The sequence below is a fragment of the Pseudophryne corroboree genome, chromosome 4 (assembly GCF_028390025.1).
Source record: "Pseudophryne corroboree isolate aPseCor3 chromosome 4, aPseCor3.hap2, whole genome shotgun sequence".
NCBI lineage: Eukaryota > Metazoa > Chordata > Amphibia > Anura > Myobatrachidae > Pseudophryne > Pseudophryne corroboree.
The window spans coordinates 315,182,626-315,199,966 of NC_086447.1; the positions used below are offsets into that span (position 1 = coordinate 315,182,626).

The following is a 17,341-nucleotide window of genomic DNA, read 5'->3' on the forward strand; positions in this document are numbered from 1 at the left end:
GTAAAAATAGATTGTGAAAAGTATAAATAGAAAGGGGGAGGACGGGAGGAAAATAGAGGGGAGGGTGAAAAGGAGAAGGGGGGGGGGGTTTATGAAAAAAAGAGGGGGGGGGGGGGAAGGGGGGGGGGCTGAAGGATAAATAAAAATAGGCTATGAGAGAAAGAGATAGTGATGTGTGATAGTGTGGTCCCTACTAGGCTAGTTATTAGTTATTATTTAATGGTAATATGGTTTAATGGTAATATGGTCAAGTTGAAAGAAAGGCGCCATAATTAATGGTTTCATTGAGTCCTTGGGGATGTAGTGAGTTTAGTCTAAAAGTCCACTCACATTCCTTCCGTAAAAGGGTATTGGTCAAATCTCCTCCTCGTATACCCAGTTTAACTTGCTCAAGTCCACAGACCTTAAGTTCATTCCACCGGCCTGCATGTTTAGAGACAAAATGTCGTGCTACAGAGGTGATTTGCTTCATTTTTTGTAGATCTTTTGTCGCATTGCGAATAGATCCAACGTGTTCCAGAATTCTTTGCTTGAATGCTCTGGTCGTCATGCCAACGTATCTTTGTCCACATGTGCATACTATGCAATAAATCACTCCTTCTGTTGAGCAGTTAATGAAATGTCTGATTTTAATGTCTTTGCCATAGCGGTCCTGAATGTTGTCAGTCTTAAGAATATATTGACAGGCTTTACAATGACCACATGGATGTGTGCCGATCGTGGGTTGTAATTTGCCTCGTGTAGTTTGGAAATGGCTGGACACCAGTCTATCTTTCAAGTTTCTCGATCTCCTCCAGCTCATGGATACTTGTGGTCCAAGTTTTTGAGATAAAGTGGGATCCAAATGGAGAATTCCCCAGTGTTTTTGAATGGCTTGTTTTACCTGACGCCACTCTTGGCAGAAACCCCCTACAAACCTGATATTCTTGTCTTGTTGTGGTTTTTGTTTCTTTTCAAAGATAAGATGTTCTCTCTGGATATTCTGGATGTTTCTACTGGCTTTCTTGATTGAGGTGTTACTGTATCCCCTTTCTCGTAATCTCTTCGAGAGTTCTTTGCTTTGATCCTCGAAGTCTTGATCATTGGAGCAGTTCCTTCTTAAACGGAGATATTCCCCCTTGGGTATGTTTGTAATTGTTGGGGGAAAGTGGGAGCTAGTTTGGTGTAGCAGAGTGTTTGAGGATGTCTCCTTTCTATATAGTTTTGTTGAGAGCATTTTGTTTACATCTTTATAGATCAGTACATCTAAAAATGGGAGTTCATCCTGACTGATTTGGTGGGTAAGTCGAATATTGAGGTTGTTGTTGTTAAGATGTTCTATAAACAGGAGAAGCATCTGTACATCACCTTCCCATATCATCAGAATATCATCGATGTACCTTACCCACATGATGATATTGGATGTGAAAACATCATTGCTGTCCGTGAACACAAATTCGCGTTCCCACCATCCTAAAAAGATATTCGCATACGTGGGGGCACAAGCTGCCCCCATAGCGGTGCCCCTGGTCTGTAAAAAAAATTTGTTATTGAAGGTGAAGAGATTGTGACTGAGTATGAACTGGAGTAGGTCGGCAAGGACCCCCCCCCCCCCAATCAGTTTTTTTAACACTATCTGTTTTTAACACTACCAATTTGCATTTGCCACATTAATTCTTATACACCCACTTTTTCCTCAAACTCCTAGTTTTCAATTATATTTATTCATATATATTTATATCTTTTACCATTATTAGTTATTATTACTTATTCATATATATATTTATTTAATTATTTAATTATCTATATTTTTTCATTTATCTATCTTATCCACACCTTAATACTCTTCTTTTTCCCGGCACATATGTGCTTAATCACACAACAATTTTTCCTCATTCTATTATGTTCACCAAACAAATTTCAAATATACTATATTCAGAATTTCCCATCGCATATGTTGCAGGCCATCTATTCACTATTCACATTGATACATGCAGGACATTCCTTGAGCTTTCACTGCAGCTCTTTTCAAACAGCCAGACCCAGAGGTAATCATTGCTACAATTATTAAACTCTGTAGCCAATTACCAATTATCTCAGCAGACTTAAAAACCGGGTCTGCACCTTCAGTGTTCACACTACCCGTGAACAAGCTCGTTGTGAAACGTACGTAGGGGAGGTGGACGTGGTCACGGTGAGCGCGCTCACGTGACCAGCAGACCGGCAGGAGAGGAGACTGGGCAAGCCGCAGATCTTCACAGCTCGTTAACTCGAGCTGAACGCGGCACTGACAGCGGCACACAGCAGTACAGGAGACAGACGACAGACGGCTCTAAGTATCACTTATAGTTATATCCTGCACTTTCACGTCTCCCGCTCTCCTGCCACGCACTTATGTAATTTAAACAACAGGTGCACTGGTCCTCAAAAAAAATTTTTCGGCAAATTATGCCAGTTATATAAGGTACATCTACAACATATGGAACAATCTGTTTCATAAGTGCTATCAATACACAGCTTATCTTTATTTGTACTTTTTTCTGTGTCAATTTTGGGCAGACACATTACAAAATAGCTACAAACTGTCATCCACTATAGCTGCAGCAATTGGAACATATATGTTGCCACTCATTTATTCCTGCATATTCAGCAGCATAATTCTTCCCTTTTTTTTCCCCACAGTTATCTTAAATATGAGCACATGAATGATTGTATATACAATTGCCAATGAAGCACAAATTATATTCGGCATGCCATATTTTTGATTAATTTATTGTGGAGATTCAGTGGATACATGTTTAGTGGTTCATTTTGGCAACAAGATTGCCACACAGACAGCATGCGGCGTTTCAGGCTCTAAGGTTCCGTTTAGCCTAAGTGTGGGCAGGAGGGTTTGTGTCTTTTGTAATACATTCCCTATTTATTCATCTGCCAGACTGTCTGTACAGCTGATAAAGATATTTTTGAATAATTTTCAGCCTTAATGACATTACATTACTTTCATTATTTAATGTTTTTTTTGTTGGCGTGTCATCAGTACAACAAGGGTTTTCTTATGCCCTACTACGTGTGAAAAATCCATTGGGGATTTATGTTGCATAGCACACACAATCAAAAGCAACATACAGGCGGCTCAGTTTGGCAAAACCGACTGATCATATGATTTAAACCTTAGTATACCTATATATTTGGAATACAATTCGGTGCAATGATGGTCAAACACATGTCTCTTCTCTAAGAGGCTATCTGCCCATTTCAAGAACCAGGTCTGTATTGTAGTTGATAGCTGCATACCAGCTGTTCAAACCGAAATCTACTACCACACCACACCGCGCATGCCCAATCTCGTCCGATCTTGGAAGCAATACGGTGTTGGGCCTGGTCAGTACTTAGGTGGTTGACCACTAAGGAATACCTGGTGTTGTAGGTTTTACTTGATGGCAATACTCAGATTATTGCACTAACCTAAAAAACAATACCTGGTGGGCACATTCCATGATTTTGCCATATTTCATGCCGAACCTTTTTTTGCAATTTTTTGGCCTTATATATATATACATGTTTTCACCTATATATTCACAGCGGTAATTCGAAACCAATGATTCACGTTTATTTAATTACATTTTAAACAACAAAACAGGGTGTACTCCGTATTTTACCTATAAATAATTAAAAGTTACGTTTTAAATACCTAATTTATCAAATATTATCTAACTCTCCATTGTTTCCAAGAGTGAGTGCTCCCAACAAGGGTTTCTTTTTCTTTTTCTCTCTTCTCTTTATTAAAAAAGTATACAATATATGATTGTGGCTATAAGGGACGTGTTGGAGGTTACAGAAAGCACTCATGTACCTCAGGAGAAAGCTTATTTATGTAAGGAAAAGAAATCCAAATTCACGTTCCCTCCTTCACATGAACTAAATGCTCTGTTTGAAGGGATGTGGGTGAATACTAATAAAAAAATTTCGGATTCCCAAAAGGATTCACATAGCTTATCCTTTCCCGGTTGAAGACAGGAAAAAATGTGAGTCATCCCAGAGCCGGCCCTAACCAATATGGTGCCCTAGGCAAGATTTTGGCTGGTGCCCCCTAGCACCACCGCTGGTTCTGCCTCTGACCTTGCACCTCTTTCCCAGCACCATCACCCCTCACCCATAGCAGTCCTTGTACCCCCTATATTTTAAAAAGGAACAGTTCGCACATTTGACGCACAAGCCAAAAAGGGGCATCTTCTTGCTGGGAAGGGGCATGGCCACACAATAGTAACCCCAATTCCAATTACGCCACACAGTACTGCAACTTTATTCACATTTTATCTTGCGATAGTGTCCATAATTCATGTTACATCCCACAGTAGTATCACTTTACCCTACAAACGTTACTCCTCACGGTAGAGCCCCTTATTCACATTACATCACACTGAATTGCTCCTTATTCACATTGCACCACACCTTATTGCTCTTTATTCACATTAGACGACACAGTAGTGCCCTTTCTATATGCAACGCCACATAGTAGAGCACCTTATACACATAATGCCACACATTAGTAATGCATTTATACACAATTCCACATAGTAATGCCCCTTACACATATGAGACACATTAATGTCCTTATAAACATAATGCACCTTACACATTATGCCAACCTTTATGAATGCCCTTTTACAATTAATGTCCCTTACACATATGCCGCACATTATTAATGCCCTTATACACATAATGACACACATAGTGCCCCCTACACATTTGCTGCACATTATTAGTGCCCCTATACACATAATGACACACATACAGTAGTACCCTGTTAGCCATATGCCGCACATTATTAATGCCCTTATACACATAATGACACACATAGTGGCCCTTTACACATATGTTGCACATTATTAATGCATTTTTACATGACACACATAATGCTCCTTACACATATTCTGAACACTACTGCACAACCAACCCACTCACATGCACACAGCACTCACACTTCCACTAACACTGTGACCTCTGTTTGGATACAGATGTGTCCGCACAAATCTTGCATCAATGCTAACATCGGGCACCTTTTTTTTTAAATGAAAATGCATCTTATTTGCATTGCTATGTGGCTAGGATGCACAAGCAGCTTCTGCTGATTAAACTGATATGCAGAATGCCTCTATACTGTGTGAGACTGTGGCTGTATCTGCATATGAAATGCTACATACAGAATATAGGCATTCTGCATATAATTTTAATCAGCAGAAGCTGATGATGCCCCTAGGCATATCAAATGCCCTAGGCAATTGCCTAGTTTGCCTATGCCTATGGCCGGCATTGAGTCACCCCCTGTGTTAGACAGTGCACTTTCCAGGTTGACAAAGAAGGTAATTCTCCCTGCTCCTGGCACGGCTTCTCTTAAAGAGCTGGCAGACCGCAAAATGGAAATGACATTGAAATCCATTTATGTTACCAATGGTACACTGATCAGGCCCACTATTGCCTGCGCATGGGTGAGTCGCGCTATTGAAAAATGGTCAGAGAGCGTGTCATCAGAAATTGACACTATTGATAAAGATGAGATACTCCTTAAGTTAGGGAATATCAAGGACGCTTCCACCTACATGCTGGAAGCAATGAAGGATATTGGACTCTTGAGTTCACAAGCCACTACCATGGCAGTATCGGCTAGGCGGGCGTTATGGATTCGCCAGTGGAACGTGGATGCAGATTCCAAAAGAAACATGGAGGCTCTACCATATAAAGGTGAGGCCTTATTTGGCGATGGCCTGGATGCGTTAGTCTCGGCGGCTACCGCAGGTAAGTCAACATTTTTGCTCTCTGCGCCTGCACCGGCAAAAAAGACCTATCACCCGCAAATGCAGTCCTTTCGGCCCAATAAATACAGAAAGGCGAGAGGTTCCCCCTTCTTTGCAGGTAGGGGAAGGGGAAGGGGAAAGAAGCCCACACCGGCTCCAGGTGCCCAAGAGCAGAAGTCTACCCCTAATTCTGCCAAATCTCCAGCATGACGTTGGAACTCCCTTGCGGGAGGCCGCTCGGGTGGGGGTACATCCTAAACTCTTCAGCCAGGATTGGATTCTGTCTGGCCTGGATCCCTGGGTGTTGCAAATAGTATCCCAGGGATACAAATAAAGTTTCAAGATGTTCCCCCATGCCGATTTTTCAAATTGACCTTGCCAGCTTCTCCACCAGAGAGAGAAGCAGTAACAGCGGCAATCCAAAAATTATGTCTAGACCAGGCTATAGTCCTGGTACCGTGGTCACAACAAGGGTGGGGTTTTTATTCAAGCCTCTTTGTTGTTCCGAAGCCGGACGGCTCGGTCAGACCGATCCTAAATCTAAAAGATCTGAATTTCTTCCTGAAAAGGTTCAAGTTCAAGATGGAATCACTTTGGGCGGTGATTGCCAGTCTGGAGGAGGGGGACTACTTAGTGTCGGTGGACATAAAGGATCCTTACCTGCATGTTCCCATTTATCCTCCTCACCAGGCTTATCTGAGATTCGCGATTCAGGATTGCCATTACCAATTCCAGACGTTACCTTTCGGTCTCTCCACGGCGCCGAGGGTATACACCAAGGTGATGGCGGAGATGACGGTCCTCCGTCAGAAAGGAGTCAATATAATCCCTTATCAGGATGACCTCCTGATAAAGGCGAGATCCAGGGTGCAGTTATTACAAAACATATCCCTCTCCCTGTCAATACTCCAACAACATGGGTGGATCATAAATTACCCAAAGTCATAGTTGGAACCGACGACAAGGTTGTCTTTCCTCGGGATGATTCTGGATACAGAAGTTCAGAGAGTATTTCTTCCGCTGGAAAAGGCTCTGGAAATCCAGAAAATGGTAAAACAGATATTGAAACCATCAAGTGTGTCGATCCATCAGTGCATTCGGTTGTTGAGGAAGATGGTGGCTGCCTACGAGGCCATACAGTTTGGTAGGTTTCATGCCAGAGTATTCCAGTGGGACCTGTTGGACAAGTGGTCGGGGTCACACCTACACATGCACAGAAAGACAATCCTGTCGTCAAAAAACAGGATTTCGCTCCTGTGGTGGCTGCACAGCTCTCACCTGCTAGAGGGACGCAGGTTCGGGATTCAGGACTGGGTAAAGTCTCCGAGGCTGGGGAGCAGTCTCTCAGGGAGAAAACTTCCAGCGACGTTGGTCACAACAGGAAGCCTGCCTTCACATAAACGTTCTGGAGCTAAAAGCCATTTACAGCGGCCTTCAACAAGCGGTACATCTTCTTCAAGACCATCCCGTGCAGATCCAGGCGGACAATGTAACAGCAGTCGCATACATAAACAGGCAGTGCGGAATGAAAAGCAGAGCAGCAATGGCAGATGCGACAAAAATCCTCCACTGGGCAGAAAAACATCTACAAGCTCTGTCGGCAATATTCATTCCGGGAGTAGACAACTGGGAAGCAGACTTCCTTAGCAGACACGATCTCCATCCAGGAGAGTGGGGCCTCCACCGAGAAGTCTTCACAGAGGTGACAAGTCTTTGGGGAGTTCCTCAAATAGACATGATGGCGTCTCGTCTCAACAATTAGCTTCAGATACTGTTCCAGGTCGAGAGACCCTCAAGCAGTAGCAGTGGATGCACTGGTGACCCAGTGGGTGTTTCCGTCAGTGTATGTTTTCCCTCCACTTCCGCTGATCCCAAAAGTACTCAGGATCATAAGAAAGACAAGGGTTCGAGCAATCTTCATTGCCCCAGACTGGCCAAGAAGGGCTTGGTACCCAGATCTTCATCAGTTACTCATAGGAGATCCTCTGCCTTTTCCTCCTCGGGAGGACCTGCTGCAGCAGGGGCCGTGTGTGTACCAAGACTTACCGAGGCTACGTTTGACGGCATGGCTGTTGAGCACCATATCCTAGCCAGGAAGGGTATTCCTAAGGAGGTCATCCCCACCCTTATTCAGGCCAGAAAAGGAGTAACGTCAAAACATTACCACCGTATTTGGAGAAAATATGTGTCTTGGTGTGAATCCAAGAAAGCTCCTACGGAAGAGTTTCACTTAGGACATTTTCTCCATTTTTTTGCAGGATGGTGTGGAGACGGGCCTACGATTAGGATCAATCAAGGTTCAGATTTTGGCCTTGTCAGTGTTCTTCCAAAAACAATTTGCCTCTCTTCCAGAGGTTCAGACCTTCGTGAAAGGGGTTCTGCACATCCAGCCTCCATTCGTGCCTCCAGTGGCACCATGGGACCTTAACGTGGTATTGCAGTTCCTTCAATCGGATTGGTTTGAGCCTCTACAAAAGATAGAGTTGAAGTTTCTCACTTGGAAAGTGGTGATGCTTTTGGCATTGGCATCCGCACACCGGGTGTCGGAATTGGGGGCCTTGTCTCACAAGAGCCCTTACCTGATTTTCCATGAAGATAGGGCAGAGTTGCGAACTCGCCAACATTTTCTTCCAAAGGTGGTTTCTGCTTTTCACATAAACCAACCTATTGTGGTGCCAGTAGTTACTGACACATTCACTGATTCAAAGTCTCTAGATGTGGTTAGAGCTTTGAAAATCTATGTTGCTAGAACAGCTCCTATACGGAAAACAGAGGCTCTGTTTGTCCTGTATGATCACAAGATTGGCTGTCCTGCTTCCAAGCAGACTATTGCACGTTGGATTAGAAATACGATTCAGCAAGCTCATACTACGGCTGGATTGCCGTTACCGACGTCGGTAAAGGCCCACTCCACTAGGAAGTTGGGCTCATCCTGGGTGGCTACCCGGGGGTCCCGACATTACAACTTTGCCGAGCAGCTACTTGGTCAGGGTCAAACACATTTGCTAAGTTCTACAAGTTTGACACCTTGGCCGATGAGGACCTAAAGTTTGGTCAATCGGTTCTGCAGGGTCATCCGCACTCTCCCGCCCGTACTGGAGCTTTGGTATAGACCCCATGGTCTTGATGTCATCCCCAGCATCCTCTAGGACGTATGAGAAAATAGGATTTTGATAACCTACCGGTAAATCCTTTTCTCCTAGTCCGTAGAGGATGCTGGGCGCCCGTCCCAGTGCGTACTTTACCTGCAGTTTAGTTATTACAGTTACCCAAGTTGTGTTATCTTGGTTTCAGCATGTTGCTGCAATTAGTTCATGCCTGTTGGCGTGTGTTATGTTGAATGCCATGTGTGCGGCATGGTTGAGGGTGTGAGTTGGTAGATATCTCACCACTAGTTAAGTAATTCCTTTCCTCGAAATGTCAGTCTCCCTGGGCACAGTTCCTACAACTGAGGTCTGGAGGAGGGGCATAGAGGGAGGAGCCAGTTCACACCCAATGAAAAGTCTTTAGAGTGCCCATGTCTCCTGCGGATCCCGTCTATACCCCATGGTCTTGATGTCATCCCCAGCATCCTCTACGGACTAGGAGAAAAGGATTTACCGGTAGGTTATCAAAATCCTATTATTGACAACTAATTGAGTTGTATACAATGCATTTCTTAAATGTCTGATGAATAAGTAATAATTTATTGCCACTTATTGGCTGTATGTCAACTTGGATAATGTGCATATGTCAAATACACGCAGGCTATTCAAATAATGTATATCTATTTTTAACATGGACACATTAAAGCAGGGGTGGGGAGCGTGCGACCCACGGACCGTATGAGGTCCGCATAGTCACTTTGACTGGCCTGGCCAGAGTACCGGGGAAACCGCAGGAGAGGAGAGGGACGTCATCTGATGGAGGGGGAAGGATGGAAGAGGATGTGGGCTAGCTGGACGGCAGCAGGTGGGACTAGGAGGGGGACGGAGGAGATCGGGGGTGATGTGGGTTACCTGGGTTACCCCAGATAAGGCAACCATGGGGGAACGGCAGCAGATGGGACTAGGAGGAGGATGACATCTGATGGATGGAGGAGGATGTGGGTTTCCTGGTTTACCCTGGCCAAGGCAACTTCGTGCGGGACTAGGAGGTGGGGTGCTGCCTGCCAGCCGAGAACGTGGGTTTGTTCTGTTACTTGGGTGCTCGGCTACTGTGACTGTATGAGTGTGTCCTCCGCGTGTCTTGTGAGCTCCTGTTGTGCCTGGCTTCTAGCATACCACTGGAGGCAGCCACTTCCTTACCCCACAGGCTGGGCCTATTGCAATTATATTCTGCAATCACAGTTTGTTCCAGGGTAGGAATACAACAGATTAGGGGTGAGCTAATAATAATTATTTTTTTTTTACCAAATATACTGTACCAGGATCATTTTTAAGTTGATAATTTATGTATGGCCCCCAAAGGATTTTATAAATATCCAAATGGCCCTTAGAAGAAAAAAAGTTCCTCACCCCTGTATTAAACGGTCATTTTATATAATCAATAAAACAGAGATATTATGTTGTGTTTGGTAATATACCCTTGATATGTATTTGTGTTTTGTAATATTCCCTCGATATGTATATATCCTTCCATATTGGCATACAAGTGTGAAGAAGTGTAAATAGATACATAACTGCAAGTGAAGTTAGATTTATAGAGTAAAATTGCTCTTTTGTTTTGTTTTTATTTATAGAACTAGCATTTTAGTTATTACTTTCTTTTAAGGGATGTTTGCTCTTTATATACCCATCGGTGTAACTTTGCAAATGTTTAAACTTGTCAACAATTCCACTATTGTAAACCCCTCAGACACCACTTACAGTTTAATGTGGGTTTTGAGCACGCGGTAAGCTTGTAAGTTCCAAGTTGCAATAATGAGAAAGAAAAATTGACAGAGGTCAGCTGAACGTTCCATGCATCTAAAGAGACGTTTCACTGGGACCAGTCTAAATAAAACGCATGATCTTTGTTCCATAAACAAGCTTGTTCAGCAGTGCTACTCCCATAGGACAGCTCTGATGCTTCTGTTCTGTTGGCTTGGGATTCACAGAACAACTCTCCATTTCCAATCCATTTTAGCAACAACATAACTGCTTGTGCTTCACTGCTCCAGATGATTGAGAGTTTGCTTACTGCTTGCTATGGAACAAATGCTTCATATTCTATTATTTTCTGGTTTCAGCATAAAGATTTTCCAAAGGTCTGTCTACTTTACATGTACATACAAAAAAGATCTCAGCAGATAACAAGTACCTCAAAAACAGGGTGATTAGGAAAATAAGGTAACTGGCAGCAGTACCATAAGTGAGTCAATTGCACATACAGTACAATTTTTAATAAAAAATAAAACCCATAATAAATAAATGTTTAATAAAAAATAAAACCGTAATAAATAAATGAGAATAAACACATGGGGTGGGGTGATTGAAGTCTGAGTGTGGCGGCCGTGCAGGACATTTTTTTAAAGTGGAAATCATGTACAAGGCATGTTTTAGCAGTGTACATGATTGCCCCTTTAAAAAAATGTCTGAGTGCGACCGGCATCCCTCATGGCTGCCAAATTTGGACATCCCGGCCATGGATTGTACTGTTCAGAGACAATCACACTATTATCGACCTGGTATAGAAGATCACTATACAGCTGGCAGGCAATGTCCTCACTCTTCTATGCTCCTTATTATTTAGTAACAATTATAATAGCACTTGTTATAGATTATGCAAGGTAATCCTGACCTTTTGTTAATGTAATAAAACAGGGTGTGCAGAATATATTTATTTCCTGTGCCCCGTGGACGGAAAGAGGATTGGTACTATGCCAACACAGACAGGGTTACTTATATACGGCACAATATCTACATAAAGGTCAGTAACTGTGGCAAAACATATGATGCTCGTTTTATGTCATTCTGCATGTACTAATATAAACTGCTTGTTTGGATTACTATACATTGGAATGGAATAAAGTCAGTTTACTAAAGATGAATAACATTTTCAAAAGTGTTCAGCAAGATAGATATGACCCATTCCGCATTTCCCCATGAACCCCAGTAGTATTGCTACTAGACCCATCACCAAATAGTGGCCACAGGTCCTGTGTCCATAGCAATCCTGCAGCTGCAGAATAATTGGTAGTAGAATGAAATTTATAAGATGTGAAGAAGAAAATGCTGTGTCATCATTCAAAACCATATTTGCTCAGATACTGCAATGCAATATGAAACATCAATGAGATGACATAAAGAGTTACAGAGTTATTTATTATTAGAACCTGGCTAGCCGACTTGAGTAATTACTCTGACTGGGGAACCTGTGTCTCAAAGCGCTGTCGTAACCAAATTATTTTGGTGATACACTAAACAGAAATGAAGGGACTTGTATAAAAGAGCATTGTTTAATTCTACATGTTAAAGGTTGTTCTGTATGGCTCTTGATTAAGGTGACAATATGGGGTGTGATAGTATGTGTGACTGCTGTTAAAATAGCCATATTTTCCCTGCCAGTTTAAGACTTTAAAGATGTAATCATGCAACCACTGACAATAACAATCATGTCTCCCAACCGTGTCCCAGAGCATCTCCAGGAAACAGGCTGTGGACATTAATCTAATGCAGCAATAATGATAAATCCAGCCCTGTGCTGTACCTCATGATACTAATATAGTTACAGTCAGGGCCGGTTCTAGCCCTTGTGGCGCCCTGGGCAAAAATAGGGGCGTGGCTTTATAAAGGGGTGTGGTCAATGTGCCCCCAGTAGTATTGCCCCCGTTTGTGCCCCCAGTAGTATTGCCCCCATTTGTGGCCCCAGTAGTATTGCCCCCATTTGTGGCCCCAGTAGTATTGCCCCGTTTGTGACGCTTTAAAAAAAATAAAAATTAATACTTACCATCCTCGCTCCTAATGCCTGACCGAAGCTGCCCTTCATCTCTGGCAGCTGGCGCTGCTCCTCTTATCTATGATGTCTTTCATGAAGTCTCTCCCATAGAACCGCATAGACACTACAGGTCAATCATGACCCCTAGTGTCTAAGTGCCGCTCCCACAATGCAGTGCGGTGCGCGATGACTTCATCGTGCACCGCTCAGCAGTACCAGCACCGGGGGGGGGGGGGGGAGGGCACCACCAGTAGCGGATCTTTCCACGGCGTCGGCGCCCTCCGGATGGCAGCGCCCCAAGCAAAAATCCTGTGTGCCCGTAGACCACCTGTAGCGGTGCGGTTTAGCAGAGCAGCTGGAGAATAGATGCTGTGCAATGCACACAACATCTATACAAAGTGCAGGGCTCTCTAGGGGGTCAGTGGATCCTCGATGTACCCCCATGTAAATGGGGGTGCATCGAAGATCCTCCCTCTTTCTAATGAGACTCCACACTCTTTTCACCCGAGGTTCCAAAATGTTGGGAGGTACGCAAATCCATTCTACTGTATATGCTGTCATTCTCTGTCACCACTTTGGAGCTTATTCTGAGTGCTGCGGTGCAAATTCATCTTGATGCATCTTTAGACGCACCATTGACACTTGAACCAGCCCTATGGCAAGTGCAGTTTCTCTGTCTGAACATGAGTGGTTCTGCATCTTTAGACTCAGCTGCTGTCAGAAACACACCCATGACATGCCATGTCTGGCTAGTCATCCTTCTGTTACCTCCCATGCTCTTAAAGTGCTAAGAAATTCTACAATTTAACAATGCTAACAGTAAGAACATCTTTCAATAACCCCCCTTCCTTAAGTGAAAGAGTAGTAGCAAAGGAAAGCACAGCGAATCCCATTTTTTTTTTAAGTACATCAACAGTAAGAGACTAAAGAAGGAGAGTATAGGCCCTTTAAAGGACAAGAGGGGAGTCTTAATCAAAAATGATAATGACATAGCAAACAAACTAAACAAGTTTTTTTCAACTGTATTTACCAGAGAGGACCAAATGCTGGGTCTAACACAAAATCTCAACAAAAATAATGTCCCACTGCTAAATGCTTATTTGTGTGAGGAGGTAGTCTGTGACCGATTAAAAAAGTTAAAGATTAATAAGTCACCTGGTCCCCATGGAATTCACCCGAGAGTTCTTATGGAGCTGCACGCTGAACTAGCAAGACCTCTATTTTTCATTATCATGGATTCGGTTAAATCGGGTATGGTTCCCAAGGACTGGCGTATAGCGGAGGTAGTGACGATATTTAAAAAGGGGAGCAAAGCTGAACCAGGTAATTATAGACCAGTTAGTCTTACATCTATAGTGGGGAAAGTAATGGAAGGTATTCTAAGGGACAGTATTCAAAAGTTCCTTGAAGCAAATAAGGTCATTAAAAGGAACCAACATGGATTTGTGAAGGACAGATCATGTCAGACCAACTTACTTGACTTTTATGAAACAGTAAGTGCGAACCTGGATCAGGGTAAGGAGGTGGATATAATCTTTTTAGACTTTGCCAAAGCTTTCGACACTGTACCATACATGCGTCTTATCTTTAAGCTACAAGAAATAGGACTAGGGAGCACAATATGCACTTGGGTCAGTAACTGGTTAGATAATAGGGAGCAGCGCGTTGTGGTCAATGGATCATTTTCAAATTGAACTAAAGTACTAAGTGGTGTGCCACAAGTGTCTGTACTTGGACCACTTTTGTTCAACATTTTCATCAACGACCTAACAGTAGGTCTAGAGAGCATGGTGTCCATTTTCGCAGATGATACCAAATTGTGTAAGGTTATAAATACGGAGGGGGATGCTGAGTCTCTTCAGAATGACTTAACTAAACTGGAAACATAGGCAGCAAAATGGAGAATGAGATTCAACACAGACAAGTGTAAGGTAATACACTGTGGGGGCAAGACCAAAAATTACACCTACATACTAAATGGGGTAATATTAGGGGATTCTGCACTGGAAAAAGACTTAGGGGTTCACATAGATAACAAATTAAGCAGCAGTACCCAAAGTAGGAGTGCAGCAAAGAAAGCTAATAAGATATTAGCATGCATAAAATGGGGAATTGATGCAAGGGACAAGAGTATTATACTCCCATTATATAAATCACTAGTGAGACCACATCTTGAATACTGTGTGCAATTTTGGGCACCATATTACAAAAAGGATATCCTGGAGCTAGAAAAGGTTCAGAGGCGGGTGACCAAACTAATCAAGGGCATGGAGACGCTGGAATACGAGGAAAGGCTTGCAAGGCTAGGCATGTTTACATTGGAAAAGAGGAGACTAAGAGGGGACATGATCAACATCTACAAATATATAAGGGGTCAATACACAGAGCTTGGGAGGGACCTGCTTTCTACAAGATCAGCACAGAGAACATGTGGTCACTCGCTTAGGTTAGAGGATTGGAGTTTCCGCACATTGAGGCGAAAGGTTTTTTCACAGTAAGGACAATACGTGTTTGGAATTCCCTGCCTGAGAGAGTAGTAACTGCAGACTCAGTCAACACCTTTAAGAATGGGTTAGATAAATTCCTATTGGATAAAGATATTCAGGGTTATGGTGCGTAGGCACGCATTATAGTTAATTTAACTAGTCCTAACATAAAAATAACTGGTCCTATAATAAGACTGCATAGGAGACCACAAATAGGTTGAACTCGATGGACAATTGTCTTTTTTCAACCTTAGTTACTATGTTACTATGTTACTAAGTAAAAACAAAAAGTAAATTGACAAATCTTTCCAATGACCACAGATATATGCATACTATTAATTGGTTCTCCTGTAAGGCCCCTTTTTTCCAAACCAAACCATAGAAATTTGCTTATGTCTTTCTTACAATATGGTGACCAAAACTGTACTCCAAGTTCATTATGTGGTCTAACTTATACTTGCCTACTCTCCCTGAAGTTGCAGGCGACTCATGATTTTTCAGATACAGTAGTCCACCCCACCCCCGTAAGAGTAGACGATCTCCACATCCCGCCTGCTTCCTAGTGAAGTGGGCAGGATGGGGAGATTATTATCCCCATCCCTACCTACAGACCCGAAAATCGAATAATTTTTCCCATGGTGGGGGCCTCATGACGCAAGAGCCCGGCAGAGGTGTGTCTAGGGGACCAGGCTCCCCTGGCAAATTAAGGGACTGGCGCCCCCCCATATTTGAAATAGGGAAGGTGCATGTGCAAAAAAGGGACATGATCTTGTGGGAGAGGGGCATGACCACACAACAGTACTCCCAATTCAAATTACATTACACAGTAGTACCCCTTATACACATTGGCCCTCATTCCGTGTTGATCGCTCGCTGCCATTTTTCGCAGCACAGCGATCAGGTGAAAAAACAGCATTTATGCGCATGCGCATGGTACGCAGCGCGCATGCACTAAGTACTTTCACACAAAAGTTTGCAGTTTTACAGAAGCTCGAGCGACGTTTTTCAGTCGCTCGAGTGTTCGTAGTATGATTGACAGGAATGAGGCGTTTCTGGGCGTCAACTCTGCGTTTTCAGGGAGTGTTTTAAAAAATGCAGGCGTGCCAGGCAAAAATGCAAGTGTGGCTGGGGAAATGGGGGAGTGGCTGGCCGAATGCAGGGCGTGTTTGTGACGTCAAAGCAGGAACTAAACTGACTGAAGTGATCGCAAGGTAGGAGTAGGTCTGGAGCTACTCAGAAACGGCATGACATTTTTCCTGTGCAGTTCTGCTAATCTTTCGTTCGCACTTCTGCTAAGCTAAGATACACTCCCAGAGGGCGGTGGCTTAGCGTTTGCACTGCTGCTAAAAGCAGCTAGCGAGTGATCAACTCGGAATGAGGGCCATTATGTCACACAATAGTGCCCCTTACACATCATGCCCACACAGTAATCCTTGTCACACTGTGGAGAAGTCAGCAGTGCCTGGCGTGGTCAAGGAGGGGCACTGCCCAGCGATGCCAACTGCAGTCAGAGGTTATAATTAAATATTAATGGCAGTAAAAAGGTATCTCTGCGCACTACCTAGTAGTGGTGATGAAGTGATATATTAAGAATAGCATTCTAGAAGTTTATTTTGAGTTTCTTCACTGTGGTGCATTGTGGTGCCGAACACCAGCACAAGCTCTTGCCTGCTGTGCGAACCACCAGCCCAGGCACTGCCACTACTAAGTGATTCCTCTCGCTGGCCAAGGGTGGCACCACCAGGCAGCGTCCCCGTCTCGGCCAGAGCACCTGGTGAGTGCCATGCTGGCCAATGTGTAGATAACCTCCTGTCCCCAGCACATAGAATTAGTACCCACACCCTCCCAGCACATAGAAGTAGTACCCACCCCCAGTGGTGTCGAGGGGGGGGGGAGGGTACAAATTACCCTGGCCCAGGTCTGATGGAGGGGCCCAGTGAGGGTTCAGTAGGGGCCAGGCCCCCTCCCTCTTACCTGGCAGCAGCAGCTGCAGCTCTTCTCCTCAGCCCAGCACACTCTGCTGTGTACTGGGCTGCAGTGTGGCCATGGAGGTTCTTAAAATACAATTTTTTCACTATTTTTTTCTAAAAGTACATGACCACACCTCCTGTGATTAGGCCATGCCCCTTGAAAAGTACCTGGGCCCAGCTTGGCTCTCTACTGCCCTGCCCACCCCCTCCCAGC

The 17,341-nt window shown here is 43.7% G+C and overlaps 1 protein-coding gene and 1 pseudogene across 2 annotated transcripts in view; one reads left to right on the forward strand and one right to left on the reverse strand.

The window, feature by feature from the left end:
• The window catches only part of PEX5L (peroxisomal biogenesis factor 5 like), a 519,042-nt gene that overhangs the window by 441,839 nt on the left and 59,862 nt on the right, over positions 1-17,341 (reverse strand). The gene's annotated exons all lie outside the window — the stretch shown is intronic.
• LOC134912247 (5S ribosomal RNA) lies at positions 3,291-3,409 on the forward strand (annotated as a pseudogene).